The sequence below is a fragment of the Silene latifolia genome, chromosome 2 (assembly GCF_048544455.1).
Source record: "Silene latifolia isolate original U9 population chromosome 2, ASM4854445v1, whole genome shotgun sequence".
Classification (NCBI taxonomy): domain Eukaryota; kingdom Viridiplantae; phylum Streptophyta; class Magnoliopsida; order Caryophyllales; family Caryophyllaceae; genus Silene; species Silene latifolia.
This window is the reverse complement of record NC_133527.1, coordinates 126,945,679-126,968,311: the sequence shown is the minus strand read 5'-3', so window position 1 is coordinate 126,968,311 and position 22,633 is coordinate 126,945,679.

Genomic DNA, 22,633 nt, shown 5'->3' with positions numbered 1-22,633 from the left:
TTTGCATTTTTGTCATTTTGGGATTTTTATGCCTTGATCAAGATAATTATCATGTTTGAGAGAAGTGAGGGAGGGACTAATAATTTCAATTAATGTGTAGTGCTTTAGCTTAGTGTGGGGATAGCAATTGCCTAGGCTATTCATGCCTTAGTAGTGCCCCCACAATGAAGAACACGAGATTTTGAAGAATGAAAAGTGACAAGGGATATGCAAGGTACACGGATGGAACTGAATCCGGGTAAAGGGGGTAGAATCCAAGCGGTTTCAAGAGAATCCGCCCGTCTTCAGGCAATCCGGGCATATTGGGCAGAAGACGCCCGTCCTTCTGAGCTGAATTTTTGAAATTTTGTGACTGTTAACGAATCCGGGCGTCCTTCAGTAGAATCCGCCCGTCTTCATAAAGTTTCCCGTCCTGAAAGAGAAGCCGCCCGTCTTTTTGGTTGAGGAAAACAAGAAAAATCCCTGTAAAGGAATCCGCCCGTCTTCTCTGAAAGACGCCCATCCCGCATTTTCAAATCCGTCCGTCTTTGCTGCAATCCGCCCGTCTTTAGGCGAGAATTCCTGAAGCCCATCTAGATAGAATCCGGGCGTCCCGAAGGAAAGCCGCCCGTCTTCCCCGTGCATTTCAAATTTTTCGGGTTTATTATAAACCCCATCCCACATTCATTTCCTCATTCCTTCATTCAAAACACTACCCATAAACCCCATAACTCCAAAACCCTCATCCTCTCCATCACAAAAACAAGATTCCTCAACAACATTCACCAAAATCAAATCAAAACATCCTTTTAACAATAAATTAATCACTCCTCTTTCAACAAAAACCAAAACCAAGCACAAAATCTTCAACCTTTGAGTCGATTTTTGAATTCATAAAGGCAAAGCCTTTCATCTTTAAATCGATTTGGGTACACTAGAAATTGAAGATTTTCGCTCTTTTCTTTGTTTATTCATCAATGGTAAAGACAAAGGGAGCAACAAAAGCAACAAAGGCAAAGGCACCAAAGGCAAAGGCACTCTCATCAAGACAAAAGAGTCTTCAAGCAAAGAAAGCATTGGCTATGGTGGTAGCTAGCCCAAACTTGGAGGTGCAACAACAACAACCTCCCATGGAAGCAACAACATCTACTACTCCGGAAATTGCTCAACTTTCGAATTATCCGGAGGTAATTTTCATTTCCAAATCCCATAGGAACACTTTTGCCAAGTTTGCTAGAAAATCATTTCTATCCACCAAGTTTATTTGTGAAGATGCCTTAGATAAATTGGGTGTCCTTGAGCAAACTAGAGCCTTCTTTAAAGCCATGGGGTTGGAGAAATTGTTTACAACAAAAGAATTGACATACCCCTCCCTTACCTTAGAATTTTTGAGTTCTTTGAAAGTTAACAAGGTTGAGACTATGGAAACCATCGAGTTTCGCCTAGCTAATGTTAGTAGGCGCATCTCCTTCGAGGAAATGGGTAAAGCTTTGGGTCTTAGTGATTCACCAAGTTATTTCAAGAATGTTGGCAAATATGACCCCGACCCTCTTTGGGAGGCGATTTCCGGAAGGAAATTCAAGAACTTTCATGCTAGTCGTGCTCTATTAGTCCACCATCCGGGCATTAGAGTGTGGCACAAGGTTGTAGGGAACACCATCATTGCAAGAAAAGACACCAACCATTTCACCAAACTCGATTTTGTTCTTCTTGAGTCGGCCTTGAACATTGGAAGGGAATTCACCAAGCCTTTCAACTCTCTAAGGCTTTTGGTGGATAGATGGCTAAATGTTGATTGTGGGAAGCAAGGCACTACCGTTATTGTGAATGGAGGTCTAGTCACTATTTTAACTAAATACTTTGATCCGTACTTCAACAAGGATAGCAAGTATGTGGCGAAAAAGGGTGGTCATCTCATTGATATTGATACTATGATAAACAAGTACAAGTGGGTCTCTCATAACCCTCTTGACACCAAGTATGGGTGGCTCACTAGTGAGGCTAGATCTTTTACTTTGCCTTCGAAGATTTGTCGTTTAAGTGTTCACCGGACCAACTATCTCCTTCCCCTTTCAAAAGAGGCCGAATACATTATCCGACAACAAAAGGGTGAAATTGAAATGCCCTCCTCTTCCATTGTCACACCACCCTATCCTTTCAAGTACGAAGAGTTCAAACCCGAAGGTGTTGAAGCAAGCAAAGATTATATGACTCTTCTTATGCAAGAGATGCACAAGAAAGCTTTCAAGGATCGGGAAGATGCTTACTTATCCCAATATCCACCCCTCCTTCACTTAGCTAGGTAAGGACTACTTGACCCTTCATGTCCTTTGCCTAGTTGGGCGGATAGGGAAGTCTTCTTTCCGAGTGCATCTAGGGGTGAGTTTCCGGGTGATAATGAGGTTGTTGGTGATGAAGAGGTTAATGATAACATTGATGAAGAAGCTAGTGAATAAGGAGAAGAGGATGATGAGCAAGGTGAACAACAAAGTGAAGAGGGAAGTGGTGATGAGTCCACTTCTAGTGAGGAAGATGATGATAGTGATGATATGATGGAAGATTAGCAAGCTTTGGAGGCTCCTACCCTCTTGAGGTTTATCTATTTCTCTCTTTGTTGTATTTTATTAATCTTGATCATTGTTGGAGTAGTCATAGCACCATAGAGGACAAACACCTCGGCCCCATTGAGGTGTTCTCATCTTATTGTTCCCACTTTTAAAAAAAATCCAAAATGACAAATTTAGTTTCATGCATTGCATAGTGTGTGCATGAACTACACCTAACCTTAGGACATTAGCAATAATGTCTAACTCGGTTTGGGGAAGTACATACATACACAACGGGTGGTAATCTAAATTATCCTCTCCGTCATAAACAAAAACCATGCATCATGTAGCGTAGATTAGTGAAGCTTGCATTTAGTGTAGAAATCATGCATCATGTTTGCATAATTTCCCATCATTTTGGCCATTGAGGACAATGCCCATATTAGTGTGGGGATGGGGAATTCTAATCTAACTTTTATTCAAAAATTCAAAAAAATTGAAAAAATTCGAAAAACCATAAAAATTTGAAAATTGAAAAACCAAAAACATGTTATTTTCCTTTGTAGTGTAGTCAAGTATATATTATTGTATATATTGTGTTTGTTCTATCCTTGTTCACATTGATCGACTACGCCACATCCGAGACATGAGGATAATGAGGACCGCATGGTATGATCTTTCCAATCTCCTTTTTCCTCTTTATGTTAATGACTATGTGGCTTTATTTTGATTGATGCGGTATAACAATGTGAACTTAGGACTTGTATTTAGTTTATATGTCATATTAGTTGGTAGAATCACTTGCATTAGGATGTATATAATTGTTGCATCATGGCATATAGTTGCATTTAGATGAAATTTTTAAAAAAAGTGCCTAATTGAGAACTTTGACAAGAGCAACTAAGCCATTACAAATACTTTTTCAACTTAAGACTTCGCCTACTAGAATGGTTGTAAAACACCCTAGATTTTGTCATACTAGTGTCTTTCGACCCATGACCCAAAGCCTAGTCAAGGGTTTGCATGTGAGTCACCTATCCAATCCCGTGATGCGATATGGACTCGGTTAACTTGTCTAGGTGACCTTGATTGACCTTGTGGTATGGCAACCCAAAAATATTTTCTATCAATAAGTTTGAAGTGCTCATTTCAAAGATTTTGTATGTGGAAACGTTTTATTGCCAAGGAAACCTCAAATGTTATGAAATGTTGAAATATTGAGAATTTTAGTTGTTTTGATGGAGGCGTACCACTTCGATGTGCTTTGGAGAGGGATCCATTGAATTAGGCCCCCACACGGTTGTGAATTCAACCGCCCAGAGACTGAGTGACTATCACCCCGAAAAGCTATTGTCTAGAGGTTAACCGGTTGCCTAATAAGCGATTGGCGAAAGCAAAGGACATTAGCACGGAAGGGACAAACCCCATCTCTAATTTTTGAAATGTGAAAGTTAAATGAGGCCAATTTTTGAATGCTAGTCATATCCACCCTTGTTTACAACGATTTGAGTATTTCATTCCCAAAAAGCCTTTTTGTCAAGCCACTTTGTCGAGCTTGGGACGATCCATGATCTTTACTTTTGTAGAGAACTCGAGACTTGTCATGGCATATGCTACTAGCATCATGAGGATCATCATTCCACACCATCCAATCGCTCTTGACGAAAGTATTTGGAAATTGAGGATGAAAGTATTCTAGTTTAACACCATTTGGAGGTGATTTAGTGCCATCCTCTTAGCCTTAGTGATTTGTTGAACTAGTATTTGTGACGGAATATATGCTCTTAAATTTGTTCTCTTTTAGTTGACTACGCCACTTGATGAGGAAGTGGCTATTCCTTTTGTAGATGCATCCATTATTTGATTTTGTGTGCTTAATGTTTGGATGTGTCGCCATTTTGGCAAGACCCACCATGCCTTGCAAGAAGGCATCCTACCTCATGGTTGTCTTGTTGTGAGTTGAAGGGGCAGAGTGAGACCCGATAATTGTCTCATATCGGCTATGTTATTAGGTTAGTTTAAATAATGGTCCTAGTCTTTGTCACCTCTTTACTCGGGACGAGCAAAGGTTCGGTTTGGGGATATTTGATGTGACCATAATTAGCGCATATTTAGTCCCCGAATTAACCTTATTCCCATGCTTTTTAGTGCATATTTGGGTCATTTATTGTCTTTAGTTCTTTGTTTTGCATATTCTTTGAGGTTTTGTGTCCTTGGTAGGAAAGGAGTGCAAACCTTGCATTTTCATGGCAAAATGAGACTAAATTGATTGAATCCAATGACCAAGCATCAAGGAGAGACAAGATTAGAAGGCCTTTGTACATATTATAGTAGTTGGGAAATGATGAAGAAAGATCCTTGCATCCCCAAGGAAATCCCAAAGGATTTTATGAAGAAAAGGGAAGAAAAGAAGAAGAAACAAGTCTGAGCAGCAATCCGTGCGGATTGTCCTGAAGTCGCCCGTCCCCAGCACCACAATCAGTGCGTCTTCCATAGAAGACGCCCGGGCAGAGACTCACGAATCCGGCCGTCCCGAGCCTAAGACGCACGGATTCCAAGACAGCGCAAATTCGTTTCTTCAAGCTTCAAGAAAGATGCCCATCCTTCAGAAAATACCGGCGTTTTCTTAAGTAGGGACTTAATTGTCATTTAAGCCCTTAGTTAACCCTAATGCATCCACCTAATTTCCACTATAAATACCCCATTAGTCTAATTGGAAGAGCATGTTCTTCTTATCAATTCTTAGATTAGTTAATATCAATCAAATCTCTCTTTAGTTTTGTAATCAACAATTAATCAAGTTTTAATACAAGTTTTATTTCCTTAATCTCTCTTTTGTTCATCCTTTATTGTGGGTAATTGAAGATTATTTGGGTTATTATTGGGAGATTGACAACCTCTCAATCAAGTATCAAGTACTTCTATTATTCTTTGCTTTATTATTGGAATCATTAGTAGGTATAATTCTCTTAATCCCTTTTTAATTATTGCTAATTACTTTCATTTGTTCATCATGTTTCGCTTTGTTGGTATGATTGACAACCTTGCTAGCATGTTCAACATGATAATGAGTGAGTAGTTCCATAGCTAGGGTTAATGGGTAATTAGGGGAAACCAACATGGGGAATGATTCATGCTTAAATTAATATGCTTTCATGGTTTATTTGCTTGCTTGTTTTGATCTCAAATCATGCACATGTTATGTTTGATGAAATGCGAGCCTATGAATCCTTATATTTTTTACCCATCACCTCTGTTTTCAATGAGACTTGTAAGATATAAACCAACTCGAGTCTCATTAGACCATGCATGTTGTTGAGTAGGGAAGACTAAGTCGACTTGTAGGTGTTGTACAATCTAATCAATTCGGCTCCGGGACCCAAACTTTCCTAGGATTGTAAGATATAACACAACTCAATCCATCACAACAATAATTGGTTGCTTATAATTTGAGGACATGTTTGTATGATCAATTCCCATGAATCCCCTATGACCCCATGACACCCTAGTGCTTTTCATCAATTGTTTACAACCCTTTCAATTCATCTTGCTTATTTACTTTCATTGCTATTTAGTTTACTAACCTTCTACATCAACCCAAATTGTGACACCCCTAAGACACCACTAGTCTCAATAGAAATCTCATCTCAATTCCCGTCCCTTGGGATCCGACCTTTACTTGCCTCTTTACTAATTGTAGAGTTGTTTGTGAAGCTATAAATTATATCTTGGTCTAGGTGCTCCTAACGACAAGTTACCGAAAAGATTTTAGCCCCGACCAACTACAAGTGCAAAAATATCATCATAATGCAATCCGTGCACTTGAGTGAAACCTTTTGCCACTAGTCGTGCCTTATAGGTATCTGGTTGCGCGTCTACAGAACGCTTTATTTTGTAAAGCCATTTGCACGGTAGATGTTTTACCTTATTAGGTAAATCAACTATATCCCATACGTCATTCTCATAAATGAAGTCCATCTCGGATTGCATGGCTTCGAGCCATAGCTTTGAGTCGGAACAGGCCATAGCACCTTTATAGGTAGCGAGTTCATTACTCTCTAGGAGTAAAACATCATTCTCCTCGACCATACCAATGTATCTGTTCGGAGGATGAGAGACTCTACCCGACCTCCTAGGTTCCTCAGGAATATTAACCGTGTCATCAGTTGGGGGAACAACTTCCTCCATCTGTACCTCGGTTGTTGGTTCTGGAATCTCTGACAGCTCAAAGGTTCTATTATTCGTCTTGTTCTCGAGAAATTCTCTCTCTAAGAATGTCGCACTAGCCGCAACAAAAACTCGATGTTCAGTAGGCGAATAGAAGTAATGACCAAATGTTCCTTTTGGATAACCTATAAAGTATGTCTTGACCGATCGCGGGCCGAGCTTATCCTCGTGTCTCCACTTGACATAAGCCTTGCAGCCCCAAACCCGAATAAAGGACAAGTTAGGGACCGTTCCCTTCCACATTTCATATGGAGTCTTGTCGACAGCTTTAGTCGGTCTTCGGTTAAGTATAAGAGCAGCTGACAAAAGGGCAAAACCCCATAATGAATCAGGCACTACCGTGTGACTCATCATGGATCGAACCATATCAAGTAAGGTTCGATTTCTCCGTTCGGACACACCATTTAATTGAGGAGTTCCAGGTGGAGTTAACTGCAAAACGATTCCACAGTCTTTAAGGTGATGATCAAACTCATTTGAAAGATATTCACCACCCCGATCTAAACGGAGTGCTTTAACCTTTCTACCCAGTTGGTTCTCAACCCTGTTCTGGTATTCCTTGAATTTCTCAAAGGACTCACTTTTATGCTTCGTTAAGTAGACATATCCGTATCTACTCAAATCGTCCGTGAAAGTGATAAAATATCTATAGCCATCTCTAGCGGTAATTGACATAGGTCCACAAACATCAGTATGTATGAGTCCTAATAAATCACTAGCGCGCATTCCAACACCTTTGAAGGAAATTCGAGTCATTTTGCCAATGAGACATGATTCACACGTGCCATATGTAGAAAAATCGAATGCGGGAATGGTCCCATTATCGATGAGTTTCTTTACGCGTTTCTCATTTATGTGTCCCATTCGACAATGCCATAGATAGGTTTGATCTTTGTCACCAACCTTTAATTTATTATTATTCATGTGTAATACTTCCGTGGTTTGATCTAATATGTAAATTCCATTCAAGGAAACTGCTTTGCCATAAATTATTTCATTGAAAAAGAAAATACAGCTATTATCCTTTATTGAAAATGCAAAACCGTCTTTAGCAAGTACGGAAACAGAAATAATGTTCTTAGACAAACTGGGTACATAGTAACAGTTATTTAAAAATAACTTAAAACCACTAGGGAGTTGGATTACATATGTTCCCTTCGAGACAGCAGCAACTCGTGCTCCATTCCCGACTCGCATGTCCACATCACCTTTTTCGAGAGGTATGATGTTCTTTAGGCCCTGCAAATGATTACACAGATGAGAACCACAATCAGTATCAAGTACCCAAGTTCCGAAACTTGCATGGTTAATCTCAATCATATGAATATAAGATGACATACCAACAGGAACGACGCGGCCTGCTATGATATCCTCACGGTAGACGGGATAGTTCCTCCTCCAATGTCCAGTCTTGTGACAATGGTGGCACTCAATGTCACCGCTCTTTGCCTTGCCCAGTGAGCCACTAGTCTCACCGGGCCCACTCTTACCATTTCCTGGCTTTTTAAACTTTGGCTTACCTACAGCTAGGTCGCCATGAGCCTTGCCCTTACCTTTACCCTTGTTGGAAATCGTGAGAACATCCTGATTCATGCTCCCACTCAATTTCATATCCTTCTCGGTCTGTACGAGAAGGGAGTGTAGCTCATGAGGACTCTTTTTCAAGTCATTCATGTAGTAGTTTGCCCTGAAAATGGCAAAACCATCATGAAGAGAATAAAGCATTCGGTCAATGACAATGCTCTCGCTGATTTTGCAATCAAGTGCCTCCAGCTTCTCGACATTCTCAATCATGTGAAGAATGTGTGGGCTAACCGGTTGGCGCTTCTGGAGTTTCGCATCAAAGAAGCGACAGGTATGCTCATATGTAACGATTCTCGGTGCTTTTGAGAACTCGTTAGTGAGCGTGGTGAAAATCTTGTTCGCACCATGGGCAATGAAGCGTCTCTGCAAATTGGTTTCCATTGCAAAGATGAGTACGTTCTTTATCGCACCCGTTTCCATAACGAAGTCACTATAAGCGAGTGACTCGTTGACTCCTGCATTGGGGCCTAGGTTTACCGGTATTGGCTCAGTTAAGTACCTGAGCTTACCGTCAGCAATGGCAGCATTCCGTAGTGCTGCCTCCCAATCCGCAAAGTTGGACCCGTCGTTTTTCAGCCGTGTGAACTAATTCATTTGGTCCATGAATATTTTCAGCCAGGACTCGGGTCCAAGTGTGGCACTAGGCATTTGGATTGCGTTATTTCTAGACATTTTGTTGTAACAGTAAAATAAACGTGTTCTACACTGCGAAAAGAAGAATAAATAATAAGCATGTGCATCGATTTTAATTTAAGTCTAATGATCTAATGTCATAACACGAAATGATCCCAGGAATTATATAAATGATCACAAGACTCAATTATCTGTAAATTGATAAGCCAACCTTTTGGCTAATTCTACTGTTAGAATTCTTGGTCGATAAATTTCTGTAAATTCTATCTTTAGTCCATCATAATCACGAAAACTCTTCGGACTATAATGTTGAGATAAACTAAGTCAACACAAACTACTTACCCAACGTAGAAGGGGTCATATTATGCCTACTGATGAAGAAGGGATTCATAGTTGTTTGCCCTTATAAAGACTAATCTCAATTTCCGTTTTAGAGGAAGATCCCATCAACTTTATTTTAATTCATTTTAAGTGAACTAATATCTAGCATGCGTGAATGATTAAACTAAGATGATGGCTTAATAAACATGTGACATCTGTATGTCTATGAAAACTAACATACAACCTATATGTGTCAATTTTCATGCATTTTAGTAGTAGGTGGTTTGGTTTTAGGCGGAAAATGATGCATAAACTATCATGTGAATGAAAAGCAATATGAATGAAAACGTAAAACAATAAAAGTCCTAGTGTGGCCTATACTATCAAAATGAACATTAAATACAAGTTTGGAATCCATCCTTGGACCCGCGAAGCTTGTCTTGATGTTCCATCTTGATCCATGTAGCGGGAGTGAGCTCCAATCTCCATCTTTAGTCTTCTTTTGAAAAATACAATAAATAAAATTTACATAATAAACCTATTTATTACATTCTAATTTCAAAACCCAAAACTAAAGAAAAATAAAGGAGATTCGAGATCTCATAATTACATAAAAATTATGTTTCCTTCATTACGAAAACATAATTAACTAAGGCCACACTAAGTATTACAAATTACAACCGATTGCAAAAAAAAATACGTAAATAAATTCATTCAACAAAAATAAAATGCATCAACTAAAAATAAATTAAACATACATGACACAATTCCTTAATTATGTTGATTAATTTATCCAAACCACCTATTTAAATCAAATTAAGTGACAATTCCTCAATTAATCACATTAAATTTAATCTTAATTCATATTAAACTTGTAATATGAATTTAGTCCATCAATATTTTAAACTGCTTTAAAATAATTTGGTATCTTAAAATTGTGAACCGTTTCACAACAATTAATCATACATTGTGTAGGTAATGTATAATTAATATTGGCCAAAACAAACAAAAACAAAATCCCTTTTTTTTATATTTCTCGGCTAATCAAGGAAAAACAAAACAAGTTTTTTTTTTTCGGCAATAACAGCAAAAACAAAAAAAACAGCCCTTTTCTTATTTTGTACACGGTTTTATCTGTAAAAACCGAAACAAGAAATTTTTTTTTTTTTAAAAAAAATATGTCCTCTGTGAACAGTAACCACGTGAACAGTACAAGAAAAAAAAAATTCTTTTCTCGGATGCTTTTCAAATCGGCATAAACAAAACAGGCGCAAAAAAAAAAAAAAAACTTTAATCGGTTTTTCAGGAGAAACCGAAAGGAAAAAACAGAATTTTTTTTTTAATAATACTGTTCATCCGTGAACAGTAACGGAAACGAAAAAAAAAATTCCACGGCTCAAAAAAAATCCAGCCGATTATATTTTTTTCTCGCAAACCCTAATTATTGTTTACAAACAATTTTATGAAAATCATCAAAATTAAAATTCGTGGCCTTAGCTCTGATACCACTTGTGGGATTTATCTGTATGCATCCCTTTAACTTTAAAGATTATAACGAATTATAAGATGATGAATGCTAGTCATAAAATTAAATTACATAAACAAAAGTAGAGAATGAAGAAATCAACCTTTGGTCCTTGCTAATTCGGCCTAAGAACAATATCGCAATGATATTCGCCTATTAGTTGCACCCAAGATGCTCCGAGAAATACCCCTCAAATTACTAGAATGAGTTCCCCAATTTTCTGTAAAATATTTAGGATTTTGTGTTTTTCTTTGATGAGAGGAGGCAAGGTTAGCATTAGGTTAAGAAAAAATGATCTCCTTCTCACTTCTTATATCTGAAATTAAGTGAGAATAGAGGGAGATATTTCTTTTCCTAATTTCGGCTACCCTAACCGAAATAAGAGATCACTTTCTCTTATTTTCGGTTTATTTACCTACCAAAAATAAGGAGATTAAATCTTCTTATTTTGGTAGTATGCAAAATGTATAAAATGTAATAAATATAAATTGTCATCTAGTGAGGATCGATCCCATAACCTCTTGGTTTGAGTACCCTTACTATTGCCACTATGACACATTCATCTTGTTGATTAAATATAACCGATTATATTTAATTACGAATTAACATATTAATTCGTCCAAGCTTAAATCATATACATTAATCAAATATAACTTATTATATTCAATTTACGAATTGACAGTTAATTCGTCTCAACTAATATTATTTAATCGGCATTAAATAATCGTCTCATCAACACATTGACTAACTGTTTAGTCATATAAGGCATCAATGTGATTACATTTCCATAACCACATCTCTCAAACACATCCTATAGGTGTGACCTTTAGGGACCAGTTGATCCCCGCCATCTGTATGATAATAAGGTCAAACTTTCTAGCAAGCCAACCGTTATTAGGTAATCGTTAATCAACTGATTAAAATACGAAGTATACCCTTGTGAACCTGTAAGAGATTTACAAATGTTATCACACTAATTTGTGGAGGACACAAGCTCCAACAATGCGTACTGTGATATGAAATGTGGTAATGTTGGTGTTTGTTTCAGGTTGTTAGTGATGGTGATTCTATACGAGTTTATAAGTCTTACCATAGCCATAATAATGATAGCTAAAGAAGTGTTGAGTTATAGTATGAGAATTATCAAAATAGTAGTGGGTATATACAATGTTTAATGGTTGAAAGTTTCCGCTGTGTGGTGATTAATTTGTGTAGAATAATTTGATTATGTTGAAGCTTGAACGTGTTGATAATACACTTGGATGATATGTGGAAAATTTATCGTTAATTATGTGTTTTGTATGACGTGAGTATAAATATGTTAATAAGGTAGTAAAACAAGTCTAGCCGTGATATAATATTTGCATACATAAATGACTCGGTAGAAGGTAAACCATGTTGTGTGAAGTTTGTTATAGCGTAATGTGATACGAATCGTATCTGATAAGACTGTATGATATGTTTGCGTAGTAATGGGAATATATGAGTGAATACGATAACCAGTGACGACTTCCGAACTTGGTTTGGAATCGACACGTGATATTGTTTTGCAGGAACCTTCAGTTAATTTTGTAATTCTGACCGCGTACTCAACCTTACTTGACCGAGTGCGAGTGCTTACTAGACCGAGTAGACATCACTCGATCTAGTTAGGAAGCTATGACGTCGAGATGTAGGAATTTTCTGCGGATACTCGATGAAATAGCACCTACTCGATCGAGTAGGCTACAGTACAGGGGCTTTCACGGGTTTCATAAAACCCTTGCTTTTCCTCATTCCTCTCATTCTTTCTTCCTATTTCGAAACCCTAATCTCCTAAATCTCTCAAAAACTCTTATAACTTGTGTTTGTGGTGATTAATTTGGGTAGTTTTCTTTGCTTTGATTCGTTCTTTCACTTCCTATTTGATAAAGGTATGAATTTCCTTCCTATTTTCATGTTTTCATCACTTAGAATCTATTGGAATAGTAGAATAATCTGAAATTTCGATTCATATGGACGAAAAGTTGCTTGTAATTGTTGTAATATGATCCACATGCTTCCCTTTCATGATTGTTGATGTTTATTGTGCTAAAAATAGAATAGAAATTGCAAATTTGGGGACGAATTTTCTAGGGTTTGTGAAATCAAATTGATTTTTGGGTGTTTTCTACATGTTGGATGATGAAATTGAGTAGTATATGTTGCATATATCATGTTGGAAGTTGAATTTTGTCATTTTCACCTTAAAATTTGCCTTAAAACTCCGTCTTAAAAGTTCCCCAAACTGGAATTCGTTTTCTATAATTGGGATTTTGTGTTGAATATGAACATATGTTTAAGAGTTAAATCTTTGATATAGTAGTAGTGATGTTAAATCTTGCTAAATATGTCAAAAATTGTTACAGCTGTAGAGACCGTCTGATTACTGAAATTGGGAAGTTTACTCATAATGTTGAGTGTCTGTAATGGTGTGTACCTAGTTGCCCTTTTATGAGCATACATGAATGACTCGCCTGTTTTCATATATATATGGTGTAGTATTTAAGCCTTGTCTTAACGGTTCATGTTATCCATGCTAAAATTCTCATAGCTGTAGAGATCATCTGAAATGCTATAAACTGAATTTATATATCAAAATTGGGAATTTGTTGGTGAAAGTGTGTACATAGATGATTATTCAATGTTCAATTTGTGAAGATTACATGTTTGAGTGCCTATATAAGTACGTTTAAATTGTATGCTGAAACAGATGCCGAGACTAAACCTGGGGACCCGTCAAAGTGAGAGGGGGAGGGCTTCTCAGCCCGAAATTAGGGAGGGTAGCGGACCGGTCGTACCGTCTGTACCCGAGTATCCTTCGGTAGTATTTTTGTACTTCAAATAGAGGGAGAGGTTTGTAGCGTTACAGAAACGCAAGATGAGACCCACCCGTTGTGTGGACACCACACTTCTTGATGACCTGGGGATTGAGACGGATGTCCGTCATATTTTTGAGACCTTGGGGTTCACGGGGCTGTATCGTTTAAGGAAGCATTCCTATCCTTTTCTGACTTTGGAGTTCATGAGCTCGTTTAAATACGAGCCAGCTGAACAGTTTGTTGAGTTTCGTCTTATGAACACGAGTTTTGTGTTGACCATGGACCTCTTTGCTTCTAGCTTGGTTTGGCTAAGCCTCCCAAGGATTCCATCAGCGAGATTCCAGCTGAGTGCGGGGTTTCCCGCCTTATGCCTTATCTTTCTGGGAAGTCAGCTCCCACCGCCAGTAACATGTTGATTAATGATGTTCAACATGTCACTTTGAGGGTCTTTCTTCGTTCTATATCGAATCTTCTTTATGAGAGACCGGATATGAGTAAGTTGAACAATCACGAGTTGTTGCTTTTGATGTCTTATCTTAACCCGGAGGGGACTGAGAGGGTGGTCTTCAATGCTCCTGCCATGGTCTGTGATACCGTCGTTTAGTATCAAAAATAATATTTATAACCTAAATACTACTAACAGAAGCTAGTGGTAAGCAGGGTCGAACCCCAGCGAGGTAGGGAATTATTAGTTGCCTATATTTAGTCTATAAGTGATAGGGGGTTTGATTTTTAGCTGTAACTAATGAATGAAAATAAAATAAATCTAAAATTAAAGCGAATAAATATGCGAATAAAGTAAAAGGATGTGAACAATGACTAAAAGGGAGCTAAGACGATCGGTTCACTGCCGTTTTGACGGCGGTAATCCTAAGTAAGTCTGATAAAAAACATGTAGATGGGCAAATAAGAAGTCCTCTCGGTCCAACTTAACTAGAAGCGCCTTTCAGCCTATGATACTGGTCCCTAGGTCTCACTAATACTAGCACTCGCCCCGAAAAGCGATTCCTAAAGCCTAAATTACTTATCTTTCGATCTTAACGCTATTTAGTCGTTTCAATTATTAGTTTATTTCCCTTCCCTATCTCTCGATTTTCTGGGTCGGTCAATTCCTAAGTATTTAACAAGTCTCCTTTCGGTCTCGTCCTTAATATTGCAATTAAAACATTGAAACGGTGCTAATCTAACATGATGCAGTCGATCGACCAGTTAAGCCAGTCGATCGACCAACGGGTACATTCGATCGACCAACAAGGTCAGTCGATCGACCATACCCCGACTCAGGTCTACCTATTCTACGCCGTCTACACTACATATCCCCTCACATCTTAGCAGGGTGAATTTAGCTGCTAATGGTAAATTTAACAACAACTACGAAATTGATAACAACAATTAAAGAAGGCATAATTAACGTAACTGAATAATAAACTTGTAATAATTGAATTAAGGGTTTGGGATGTTATTCTATCAGTTCTAATCTAACAAAAGAATTAAAGTAAACTGAAATTAAAGGGGATTATTGAATTAAAAAGGGCAGGAAGCAATTCCGAATGCAAAAAGAACTTTTATTGAAAACTAAACTTAATGAATGAATGATAATTGAAACAATAAAATTGAATCTGGAAAAAGAGTCTTTACTCAATTCTCCTCCCCATTCTCATGAATGAGGTCACGTTATATAGGAGTTTAACGTGACTCTTATTTCCTAAAACCTAATTTCCATGGGCTTCTAATTCTCGTTCTTTTAATTTCACATCGGAGTCGTGGTGTGGTCGATCGACTACTGAGACCAGTCGATCGACCAAAGGTGCTGTACAGTAATGCATTCTGACGAATTCTGCAGTGCGCACCGATCTTAAAACGGCTGCCATTTCTTTGTTACTTGGTCAAATCAGGTGTTCTATGCGGCGTTGGAAAGCTAAGAAGATAAGATTTCACCTCCAATTGATATCACTCAATTATCAGATTTAGAACTCTAGATATAGCCATTTTAAGCAGTCTGCAGTAATGTGAGGCGATTCTTTGCTCGTTTAAGCTTTGCAATTTGTACGCAACCATGCTTTTGCTATCTTTAGACCTTGAAACGCATCCTAAACTTCAAGTCCGAGTCAAATCTTCATGTCCTTCCTAATATTAGCTCTTGGGGTCAAGATTTGGTCCATTATCTACTCATTTGCGCAATAATCTGCAATGTTACATAAAACACGAGAGTAGACGGAAATAGGGAATATAGTAGTGTAAACTACATAATAAGGCTCTGAAATGCATGTAAAATAGGGTGTAAAACATCATATTATAGTCACGTATCAAACTTCCTCAAACCAAACCCTTGCTTGTCCCCAAGCAAGAACTAGACTCGATCTTAGAACCTAATGGAACACGTTCATTCTTAGAACGAAATGCAAACTGTAAAGCCTAAACCAATTTAATGCAACAATTGACAATCAACTAGCAATATGAATCATGCAAACGATTTATGAAGTCATTAAAAGCTGTTGAACCGTTGACCGTAGAGATTTATCAAATTGGACTCTCACGGGTCGCTCAAATCACAAATAAGCATAGGTGAATATTTGAAAAAGATAGAAAGAAGTAATTTTGTAATGACTCTCACCTAACTCCGACCTATGAGAACATGCCTGCAATCTAATATGAAAATGATCTCTACAACCGTACATATGTATTCCAACCATTAAAGACCATGACACATGCCGAGGTGATTATGGGTAAGTGAGGTAATGTGTAAGAAGGGATTAAGATGAATTTGGATAAAGGAGTTAAAAGCCAAGCTAGCAACTACTGAAAACCAAACTATAAAATATTCCAACTTCATACTCAAGATTTCAATCGAAACGGTGCTAAATATCAAGCACTAATCTCACAATTCCACAATATATCAATTCCCCAAATAATATTAATCGCAACATGGGAACAAAATCACCATCTAATAATAAATCCAATCATGTGATTTTTCGAATTTTCTTTCACTACTGCAGCAAGCAGTCGATAGACCAAGTGGGACGGTCGATCGACTGATCCTTTTTTTTTTTTCGAATTCCTGTTTTCTTTTTTTTTTCTTTTTTGTTTTCTTTCCCTTCAACATTTCACCAACATATTCTCAAAACGAGACATAAAAACCAAAATGCAATAAAAATTTCCCGAACGACTACCAATACTAGCTCAGCAAGGGTAGGCTAAATATGGAATGTAGCTTATGGGACAAAAAGGGCTATTTTGGCTTTTGTGGGGCTTATGGGTAAAATGGATAAAAGGGAACCTCTACCACATGTGTCAACAAACCACAAACCGAATGCATACAGGTATTAAGCAGATTAAGTTCATATTTATGCATATTTATATAACATGTCTCATAAGGAGTAACTACTCACATTCCTAAATAAACCGGTCATGGATGTCACCAGTTATAAGGCTCTAAAACTCAGAATATAATGTAGTTTGCCAAAAATCTAAGTCAAGTCTCAAGATTCAGCGAATAAATTAGCGAAAACTCGTAGACTATGCATATATGATTTTACTAATAACATGTTAATTAAGCACGGCTTAGGCATAAAACAACTGAAAATGCAATGTCATCTTTGAAATACTACCGTTCCGACTCGACCTACATGCTAGAATAAACGTGCAATTTTTGAATTTTTGGGATTTTTTTTCAATTTTCTTTTGAATTTTGATTTTTGTATATATATATATATAGGAAATAAATACAATGCAAGCAGAAATGCAATAAACGTGTAACTGAAATGCAGTAAAAACAATGCAAATGCGACGCAAAACCCTTCCCCAAACCAAATCACACATTGTCCCCATTGTGCAAAATCATGTAAAAGAAACAAAAGGGAAATGGGATTTTTGCGATAAATAACTAAATAAGACATGAAAAGGAACTCGGAAACTCACAAGATTTTAAGCGCGGAAGGAAACCTCCCCAAACCAGCGTGAGCTAGGAGGTTTCAGTAGCCAGCAGTGCTACCATAAGGTACTCTCTTTCGTGCTCCGCAAAACGACCAAACACAGCAGAGGAATGATCGCGAAACAGGTACAACAGCAATAGTGGTCGATCGACCGCTGGTACAGGTCGATCGACTAGGTCAACTAAGACAGAAGCTCCCGTGCTGAAAAGGGCAGTCGATCGACCGATGGGTCTGGTCGATCGACTGCCTTACTTGACGAAACAGTACTTTCTTCAAATTAACTCAAGAAATTGAGTTAACTTGGTCTAAAACCTGCAAATTGCACATAATAACGTGCCCAAAATTGCGCTAAACCCAAATGCAAAGTCTATAGTCTATAGAATCCTACGCAAACCAATAAAAGCGAAGTCTCGCGCAAACCAAAACAGTAAATAGTCTAAAAACAGCAATAAAATGGTCTTTAAAAGCATATGAAATGAATAGTTCATCCACCCAAGCTGCGGAATATCTCCGACCACGGCTTCTGGCTATAGGAAGTTCCCTCCACGGTACGAATCTCCTCAGCAGGTCTCCACTCTACTCCAACATCAGGAATACTCAGCGGGTTATTTCCAGCTCTAGCAACCTCCCAAGCTCTTGGATCATCCGGCTCATCGAACTCCAAATCATACTCCGACATTTTCCTCAGCTCTTGCTTCGTTGGGCTCTCCTCCGGTTCCTCATCTGTGCCGTAACTAAGACATCCCAATCCACCTCTCTGACTAATTGGTTCTTTCACAGCTGGAACAACAGGTGGTTCTTCCTTCCCCAAACCAGTTCCTGCAATAGTCAAAACAGAAGAATCTTCCTCTATATTGCTCCCAATCTGGGGCGGAGGTGTTATAGCAGGAATAGGCACAGGTACCGAAGCATGAATGTTTGGTAACACAACATAGGATTTCTTATCAGACACAACATTACAAGTTACAGGGCACATAGCGTCCTTCTTTTTGGGGATTTGGGCAAAAACAATTGACTGCTTCCCCACCTTGAAGAAGAGATTCTTATTCCCTACATCAGTTATTGCACCAACAGTGTGCAAAAATGGTCTACCCAATATAATTGGGATCTGAACATCCTCTGGTATATCCAAAAAAATAAAGTCAACCGGGAAAAAGAATCGGTCAATCTGCACAGGAATATCCTCTAAGACCCCCCTTTGAACCGCAAAACGATCACCATCTCATACGATCATATTAGTAACTGGAAACTTGGTTATACCCAACTTCCTAGCTAGACTCAATGGCATAACACTATTGCTAGCTCCTAGATCACATAATGCCTTCTCAATTGAGAAGGTACCAATTTTGCAAGGAACAAAAAAACTACCAGGGTCTGCTAACTTGTGAGGAGCAGTGTGAGTCAAATAAGAAGAAGACTCTTCAGTTAAAGCAACCGACTCGACCTTATTAAGTGACCGCTTTTTAGACAATAATTGCTGCATGAATTTCATATAAGCAGGTACTTGATTAACTAGCTCTAGAAAAGGAACTTGAACATTCAAAATTCTAACAACAGCTTAAAATTTTTTGAAAGATACCTGATCATTCGAAGGCACTAGTCTCTCTGGATATGGGGCCGTCAGAAGTAACTTGGCCCTCTCCTCTAGGTCTCTCATACCGGCATCAGTGGACTTAGGCTGAAAATCCACTAATTTGTCCTTGTTGTAGCTCGAACCTTCTTCGGACCGTCTCAAGAATGAACCATTGACCATTGTCGGGTCATATTTCAGAGCTTGAATCGTCCCATCAGCATTGGGAGCTTGCTTCAAAAATTGCGGGGTCGTCTTACCCCTGAACAAAAATTACCTCAACTTATCAGGTAAAGGAGGACGGAAAGGCTCGTTGTCAGCAGCATCTTCAGTCGATCAACCATGTAGGTCAGTCGATCGACTGATCTCCTCTTCCCCAAAATTCTCAGCAGAATAAAAAACTTTCTCTGAAGTACTGTAGTTGGTCAATCGACCAATGTGGTCAATCGATCGACCAACATCGCTGTTGCTCAATTTTTCAGATTTTCCAGAAACATCAAAAACTTGCCACTGTTGACTGGAAGCGGTCGATCGACCACCCTTTGAAGTCGATCGACTGCCTATGCTGCTGTTCGTTTTTTCTGATTTGTTCCTTTTCGCTGTTTCAGTCATTTTTCTCGTTGGTTCAGCCACGTCTCCCTCGGAAACACCTTCTACCATAGTGGGCCCATCAAGGGTAGACCTACTCCTCAGCGTCATTGCATGTATGGTTTCTATACGCTGATTCAGAGAAAGAAATTGACCCGGAATTTCAGCTGCATTCTTGTCTAAGTTAGCTAAATGAGACTTCAGCTCCGTGATAGAGGCCTCGTTCTCAGCATTACTTTTCTGCACTTCCACCATAAGCAACTGCACTAAATTTGTTAACTCTGCAACTTCATCATTTATTAGTTGCTGCGGCGGAGTGGGTAATGGTGGAGCTACATAAGGAGGCATATAATGTTGTTCAAAATTAAATTCCTCCTGCTTCTTCTCCAGCGTATCAAATCTGCCACTCATAGCCTCCAATTGTGCCAGGATAGCACTATTATCATTCGAGCTCAGCCGTGTGTTAACCCTAGGATTACCATATTCTGCACGGTGTGTCGCCATCTCTTCAATTGTGTTCTAACCCTTATTATTACCAATGTTGTTTTGGAACCGGCCATTAGCTGTTGCATCAAGAATACTCTTGTGGTCATCGTACAACCCAATGTAGAACTTGTTGCACAAATACCACTGCTGAAAACTATGGTGTGGAATAGAGCGGACTAGCTTCTTAAATCTGATCCAAGATTCGTGAAATTCCTCATCAGGCCACTGCTTGAAATTTGCAATTTGGGCTCTAATTGCATTTGTCTTGGACAGTGAAAAGTATTTCTTATAAAAAGCTAGAGCCAATGAATTCCAATCAGTAATACCCAAAGCTTCTCTATCCAAATCCCTATACCACTCCCTAGCAGCGTCTCGGAGAGAAAAGAGAAACAGAGTTTCTTTGATCTGATCCTGTGTCACGCCCTCTGGTGGAGGAATAGAACAGACATAATCAATGAAAACCTCCATATGCTTTTCTGGGTCTTCATCTGCAGCTCCACTAAATTAGTTCCTCTCCACTAAATATATATGCGAAGGACGGGGCTCAAAGGAACCATCTGTACCAGCTGGGAGAGCGTATCCCTTTGGGATATCCTGAACTTTAGGCCCAGAATGATGCGCTATGCTTCTGCTCTCCGTCTATCAGGAGTACTCAAGCCTTCCTCCTGAAATAACTTCTCTAATAGTCTCTGTCTAGCGCAATGTGGCCTGCATATAAGAAGAAACTACAAGAAGAAGATAAATATTGCCTCAAGGAACGGATACTCCTTGAGGCCAAAAACTAAAATTAAAACAACTAAAAATTTACGTTGCCTCCCCGGCAACGGCGCCAAAATTTGATACCGTCGTTTAGTATCAAAAATAATATTTATAACCTAAATACTACTAACAGAAGCTAGTGGTAAGCAAGGTCGAACCACAGGGAGGTAGGGAATTATTAGTTGCCTATATTTAGTCTATAAGTGATGGGGGGTTTAATTTTTAGCTGTAACTAATGAATGAAAATAAAATAAATCTAAAATTAAATTGAATAAATATGCGAATAAAGTAAAAGAATGTGAACAATGACTCAAAGGGAGCTAAGACGATCGGTTCACTGCCGTTTTGACGGCGGTAATCCTAAGTAAGTCTTATAAAAAACATGTAGATGGGCAAATAAGAAGTCCTCTCGGTCCAACTTAACTAGAAGCGCCTTTCAGCCTATGCTACTGGTCCCTAGATCTCACTAATACTAGCTCTCGCCCCGAAAAGTGATTCCTAAAGCCTAAATTACTTATCTTTCGATCTTAACGTAATTTAGTCGTTTCAATTATTAGTTTATTTCCCTCCCCTATCTCTCGATCTTCTGGGTCGGTCAATTCCAAAGTATTTAACAAGTCTCCTCTCGGTCTCGTCGTTAATATTGCAATTAAAACATTGAAACGGTGCTAATCTAACATGATGCAGTCGATCGACCAGTTAAGCCAGTCGATCGACCAACGGGCACATTCGATCGACCAACAAGGTCAGTCGATCGACCATACCTCGACTCAGGTCTACCTATTCTACGCCGTCTACACTACAGATCCCCTCAAATCTTAGCAGGTTGAATTTAGCTGCTCATGGTAAATTTAACAACAACTACGAAATTGATAACAACAATTAAAGAAGGCATAATTAACGTAACTGAATAATAAACTTGCAATAATTGAATTAAGGGTTTGGGATGCTATTCTATCAATTCTAATCTAACAAAAGAAATAAAGTAAAATGAAATTAAAAGAGGATTACCGAATTAAAAAGGGCAGGAAGCAATTCCGAATGCAAAAAGAACTTTTATTGAAAACTAAACTTAATGAATGAATGATAATTGAAACAATAAAATTGAATCTGTAAAGAGTCTTTACTCAATTCTCCTCCCCATTCTGATGAATGAGGTCATGTTATATAGGAGTTTAACGTGACTCTTATTTCCTAAAACCTAATTGCAATGGGCTTCTAATTCTTGTTCTTTTAATTTGACATCAGAGTCGTGGTGTGGTCGATCGACTACTGGGACCAGGCGATCGACCAAAGGTGTTGTACAGTAATGCATTCTGATGAATTCTGCAGCGCGCACCGATCTTAAAACGGCTGCCATTTTTTCGTTACTTGGTCAAATCAGGTGTTCTATGCGGCGTTCGAAAGCTAAGGGGATAAGCTTTCACCTCCAATTGGAATCACTCGATTATCAGAATTAGAACTAGAGATATAGCCATTTTAAGCAGTCTGCAGTAATGTGAGGCGATTCTTTGCTTGTTTAAGCTTTGCAATTTGTACGCCACCATGCTTTTGTTATCTTTAGACCTTGAAACGCATCCTAAACTTCAATTCCGAGTCAAATCTTCATGTCCTTCCTAATATTAGCTCTTGGAGTCAAGATT